Genomic DNA, 6,000 nt, shown 5'->3' with positions numbered 1-6,000 from the left:
TATCCTCCTAGCACAGTCAGATAGCCCCCTTCTCACAGGAATAACAGGAACAGGAAAACCTTTGTTTTTGTAAACAACTTGTATTACAGAGGAAGTAATAAAGTGTGTCAATGTAACCATTCATTCACAAGCAAAACTTTCACAACTTTTGAAGGACACTTATTGATCACATGACATATGGCGTTCTCCTTTAAAGGGCGGAGCCTTGCAGAAGAGAAGGTGTCACTCAATTCAGCCATATGTTTGTGTTATGATCTCTGCTTGTGCATGGAATGCCATCAATCAATGTATATATGCATGTATAGCAGAGGCAGGGGTGGGGGAGGAGCTGGAGTCTATACAGATAGCAAGGCTGCTGAGATTAGGTGAGGACTGGAGAGGGAGGAGAGGGTCAGATGCATACAGCTCACACTCCCCATAGTAAACAGCAGAGCAGAGGATCTGATACACACCCAGCTCACACTCCCCATACAGCAGAGCAGAGGGTCTGATACACTCACAGCTCACACTCCCTATACAGAACTATCCACAGGAGAGACCATCTGCACAGAGGGTAAGTCTAGCAAAATGTGTGCAAGAGTTTGCTGTGTGCGCAACACTGCTGGAGCTTGTTGTGTGTGCAACACTGACTGCTGTAGTGCGCTGTGCGTGTAACATAGACTGAAGGAGCACTCTGTGTGTGCAACACTGACTGCTGTAGTGCGCTGTGCGTGTAACATAGACTGAAGGAGCACTCTGTGTGTGCAACACTGACTGCTGGTGTGCGCTGTGCGTGTAACATAGACTGAAGGAGCACTCTGTGTGTGCAACACTGACTGCTGGTGTGCGCTGTGCGTGTAACATAGACTGAAGGAGCACTCTGTGTGTGCAACACTGACTGCTGGTGTGCGCTGTGCGTGTAACATAGACTGAAGGAGCACTCTGTGTGTGCAACACTGACTGCTGGTGTGCGCTGTGCGTGTAACATAGACTGAAGGAGCACTCTGTGTGTGCAACACTGACTGCTGGTGTGCGCTGTGCGTGTTAGACTGCTGTGCTGGAGCGCGCTGCGCGTGCGGGCCACTTTGACTGCTGGAGTTTGCGCATCCTGTAGTTAATTCTATATACTATATATGTGCTGGGGACTTTCTGTCATATTCCTACGCAGTACACAAGGGCAGCATTGTGGCTGAGTGGTTAGCACGGTCGCCTTCCAGCACTAGAGTCTCAGGTTCTCAGCTGTGACACTCTCCACATGGAGTTTGTATCTCCTCCCTGTGTTTTGTGTGGGTTTCCCCCGAGCACTAAGGTTTCTGTCCACATCTCAAAAACATGCTACAGGTAGGATAACCAAATTGCCCCTGGGATGCGTACGTACGATACATTTTTGTGCACAACCCCAACGCAAGTAACCGGTTGCCCCCTCCTTGTACTTGCCTTAAAAAAAGAGGGGTTATGTGTCATCGAACCCAGTAGCCCGACTTTATACAAAGTCACCTGTAAAGCCTGGTACACACATCCAATTTAAATTGGCCAATGATTGACCAATTTTACCACCTCCATGTAGTATTAGCGCTTACCTACATAATCTGTTTGTAGCATTGAAAATCTGTTGGTCTTCATACGACATGGAGGTGCCAAAAGCATTGGCCAAGGATAAATTGGATATGTTTATGCACCCTAAGCAACAAGCGTTTTGGATAACATTTACAGCATCCTCTGTGTGTACGCAGTGCTAGACTGTGATAAAGACATTAAGGTGGCTACACACCATGCAATTTTCACTTCAGACCATATTTGAACGGTTGATCAGATCGATATTTGGGTCAAACATCGACCGGATATTGAAGAAAGCTAGAGAGCACACAGGCTGCATGAGATTTTTTTCAAATTCCGATCATATTTCTGACCATATTTTCGATTGGAGAAAGACATTGATTCTCAGCTGGAATCGATTCCCTGGTAGTCAGTCAGCTGTATAGGTTTTTCGTTTTTTTTTTTTTTCTGTGTCCGATCTGATAATTTTTTCGATCAGAAATAGTATTTGAAGTAAACATTTTATAGTGTGTCCCCGGGTGTACATTTTGAACCCCACGGAAGGACAATATAAAGATCACCATACACACATAGATTGCCTCCCAATGTGGCAAACCGATCAATCTGATCAGAGAGGGATCGAATCCTCCCATACACTGCACAGATTTTCAATAAATGTCACCGTGTAATCTATAGAAAATCTATCAAAACTGCCATCTCTGAAACTTCCTGTCTGATCGTACTTTTGATTGATTTGCTGCAGATCAATATTGTGCTGTAGATTTCTGGCAGATCCGATCAGTCATTGAATCTGCCAGTCATAAAATCACTGCGTGTATGGCCAGCTCAATAGATGCAACAAGTTTTATGTAGTCATGTGATGTGCAGAGCAGCGGTTTGCGTGGTTATGCGCTTTCTCGTAAATCGCACTGTAACTCCCTCGTGCGCTGTGTGTTCTGTTGAAATCCAAATATGCTGCCTGTTGGATTTTTTTGACAATGGCCTCAAACCATTATATATGTCTTAACATGTTTTGTTCAATGATCACCTTAGACTTCCTGTGAAGACACTGCAAACACATTCCATGTCATTGCAAAACTGGCTGCTAAAGCTTTTTAATATTGATCTATTCTATAGCATATATGTCTTCTGCAGCACTGTACAGAGTACATAGTCATGTCACTGACTGTCCTCAGAGGAGCTCACAATCTAACCCCTGCTATAGTCATAGTCTAATGCCCTACCATATTATTATTATTATTATTATTATTATTATGTATTTATAAAGCAGTGACATCTTCTGCAGCATTTTACAGACTACATAGTCATGTCACTGACTGTCCTCAGAGGAGCTCACAGTCTAATCCTACCATAGTCATAGTATAATGTCCTACCATATTATTATTATTATTATGTATTTATATTGCACTGACATCTTCTGCAGCACATTACAGAGTACATATTCATGCCACTGACTGTCCTCAGAAGAGCTCACACTCTAATCCTACCATATTCCCAGTCTACTGTCCTACTATATTATTATTATTATGTATTTATATGGCACTGACATCTCCTGCAGCACTTTACAGAGTACATAGTCATGTCACTGACTGTCCTCAGAGGAGCTCACAATCTAATCCTACCATAGTCATAGTCTAATGTCCTACCATATTATTATGATGTATTTATATAGCACTGACATCTTCTGCAGCACTTTACAGAGTACATAGTCATGTCACTGATTGATCAGAGGAGCTCACACTCTAATCCTACCATAGTCATAGTATAATGTCCTACCATATTATTATTATTATTATGTATTTATATTGCACTGACATCTTCTGCAGCACATTACAGAGTACATAGTCATGTCACTGACTGTCCTCCGAGGAGCTCACAATCTAACCTGCCATAGTCATGAACCAGCCTTAAAGCTGCATACGCACGTCCAACAAGCACATAACGTGCATGTGGCCACGTGCACGACCTGACGTACATGTCCGGACGGATAAACGACCAACTCATTTACATACTGCGCACACAAGCGGAACGACGAACTACACATTGAAAACAAGTACAAGCCATTTACAAGTCGTTTAAACGTCTTGTACACAGGCATCAACTGCACGATATCAGACCAACAGTCATGTGAATAGATCTGACAGTTGGATCGCACGAAACGTCTGTTATCAGTCGCTCGTCAAGTCACTTGCACGCGTACACACGCCTGATTTTGTCGTCCAACAGACTAAAACAAACGACAATAAGGCAGTCCAGTGAAAATAATGTAATAAAAAAGTGCTTCATTTTTACAATAATTATGTATAAATGATTTAGTCAGTGTTTGCCCATTGTAAAATCTTTCCTCTCCCCGATTTACATTCTGACATTTACCACATGGTGACATTTTTACTGCGGGCAGGTGATGTAGCTGCTGCTTGCTTTTTTGGCAGTTGGAAACCGCTGTAAACAGCTATTTCCCACAATGCAGCAAGGTTCACAGACAGGAAACTGACAGGAGTACCACTGTCCTCAGAGTTTCTTGTGGGAGGGGTTTCACCACAATATCAGTCATACAGCGCCCCCGATGGTCTGTTTGTGAAAAGGAATAGATTTCTCATGTAAAAGGGGGTATCAGCTACTAATTGGGATAAAGTTCAATTCTTGGTCGGAGTTTCTCTTTAAGCGGGTGTATGGGTTTCAAAGAGGATCTGTAATGAAAAAAATCCCTCTGGGGGATACTTACCTCAGGAGGGGGAAGCCTCTGGATGCTGACGAGGCTTTCCGTGTCCTCTGGTGTCCCGGCAATCTAGCGCTGTCCACCCGAAGTGCAGCGAGGTAAAGATTTACCTCTCAGCGATCCTGTGCAGGTGCAGTAGCGGCTCTCCGTTTGGGTTATGGCGGAAATAGCTGAACCCGATCGGATCAGCTCTACTGCGCAGGCGCGAGTCCTGCAGTACAGCAGATATGATTGGGTTCGGCTATTTCCGCCTCAACCCGAACGGAGAGCCGCTACTGCACCTGCCCAGGATCGCTGAGAGGTAAATAAATCCTCGCTGGTCGGGAACGGATTCGGGGGAGCCGGCACTGGATTGCCTGCAGCTACAGGGGACAGGGAAGCCTCATTGGGAATATGAGGCTTCCACCTCCTAAGGTAAGTATCACCTGAGAGTTTTTTTTTTTTTTCTTTACAGAGTCTCTTTAAGGGCTGGTGCACACCAAGAGCGGCTCTGAGTGCTTTAAAAAAACGCTTGCGATTTGAAAAGCGCTTGGCTGATGTATTTCAATGGGATGGAGCACACCAGAGCGGTTCGTTTTTTCCCCAAACACAAACGCGAGTCCTGCAGCATTTCTGCTGACTTCTGAGGCGATTCAGCCTCCATGTTAAGTATAGGAAAGTGGAACACAGCTCTGAAAAGCGCTAGATCAGAGCGGTTTTCCAGGCGTTTTTGTTACAGAAGCTGTTCAGTTACAGATCTACTGCAACAAAATATAAAAAAACGCTACTCCAAAATTCGTTAGGCATGCTTAGAAAACCACTAGGCACATGCCTAGAATCGCCTTTAAAAAATCGCTTTAAAAAGCGCTAAGCGTTTGCTTTTACACTCGCTTTTTGGTGCGGACTGGGCCTAATGCTTCATACACACTTGAGATAAAAGTCTTTTGGAAAAGGCAAGATCACAGACCAATTTTACCCCCTTCCATGTAGTATGAGAGCCATACTCTACACTGTCTATTCTATGGAGCTGCACTCCCCATCAGAGAGAGATCTTACCCCCTTCCATGTAGTATGAGAGCCATACCTACACAGTCTATTCTATTGAGCTGAACTCCCCATCAGATAAAACCTTTGCAAGATGCTGCACACAAAGATGCCTGTACACACTCAAAAGATCATTATCTGCAAAAGATCTGTTCCTGCAAAAGATCCATTCCTGCAAAATGCATTCATAGTCTATGAGATCTGCAGATCCTCATACACACCTTGTTTAACTGACTTCATCTGCAGATCTGACAATCATCTGCAGATCTGAAAATCCATCCTGGTGGATCTGATCTGCAGATGATCTGCAGATGATTGTCTGTTAAAGTAGGTGTGTATGAGGATCTGCAGATCTCATAGACTATGAATGCAATTTGCAGGAACGGATCTTTGGCAGGAACAGATCTTTTGCAGATACTGATCTTTTGTGTCTGTACAGCATCTGTGTGTGCAGCATCTTGCAAAGATTTCTGTCTGATGTGGAGTTCAGCTCCATAGAAAAGACTGTGTAGAGTATGGCTCTCATACTACATGAAGGGTGGTAAGATTGGTCTGTGATCTTGCCTTTTTCAAAGACTTTTATTTCAAGTGTGTATGAAGCATAACTCTTGTCTTGCTTAGCTCCACATTCCTACATCAGGGCTCAGAAGGATGTCCCCCCCACAATGTACGACCAGTCTGGGGACAAAACCAACCAGCTTAAGGTGGCCACTAATGGTCAA

At 44.0% G+C, this 6,000-nt stretch overlaps 1 protein-coding gene across 3 annotated transcripts in view; it reads left to right on the top strand.

Annotated features, from left to right (window-relative positions):
• The first annotated feature begins 236 nt into the window (after nt 1-236).
• C3H17orf114 (chromosome 3 C17orf114 homolog) overlaps nt 237-6,000 on the top strand; it is a 48,861-nt gene continuing 43,097 nt past the window's right edge. Inside the window, exon 1 of one of the 3 annotated variants that reach the window (XR_011030128.1) lies at nt 237-553. The gene's annotated coding sequence lies outside the window, so the exon portion shown is untranslated. The remainder of the gene's footprint in view (nt 554-6,000) is intronic. The other 2 variants (XM_068273932.1, XR_011030127.1) reach the window with 2 other exon arrangements.

This window comes from Hyperolius riggenbachi, chromosome 3 (genome assembly GCF_040937935.1).
Source record: "Hyperolius riggenbachi isolate aHypRig1 chromosome 3, aHypRig1.pri, whole genome shotgun sequence".
Classification (NCBI taxonomy): domain Eukaryota; kingdom Metazoa; phylum Chordata; class Amphibia; order Anura; family Hyperoliidae; genus Hyperolius; species Hyperolius riggenbachi.
Note: the sequence above shows the minus strand (reverse complement) of the source record. Positions and strands in the feature narration are given on the sequence as shown.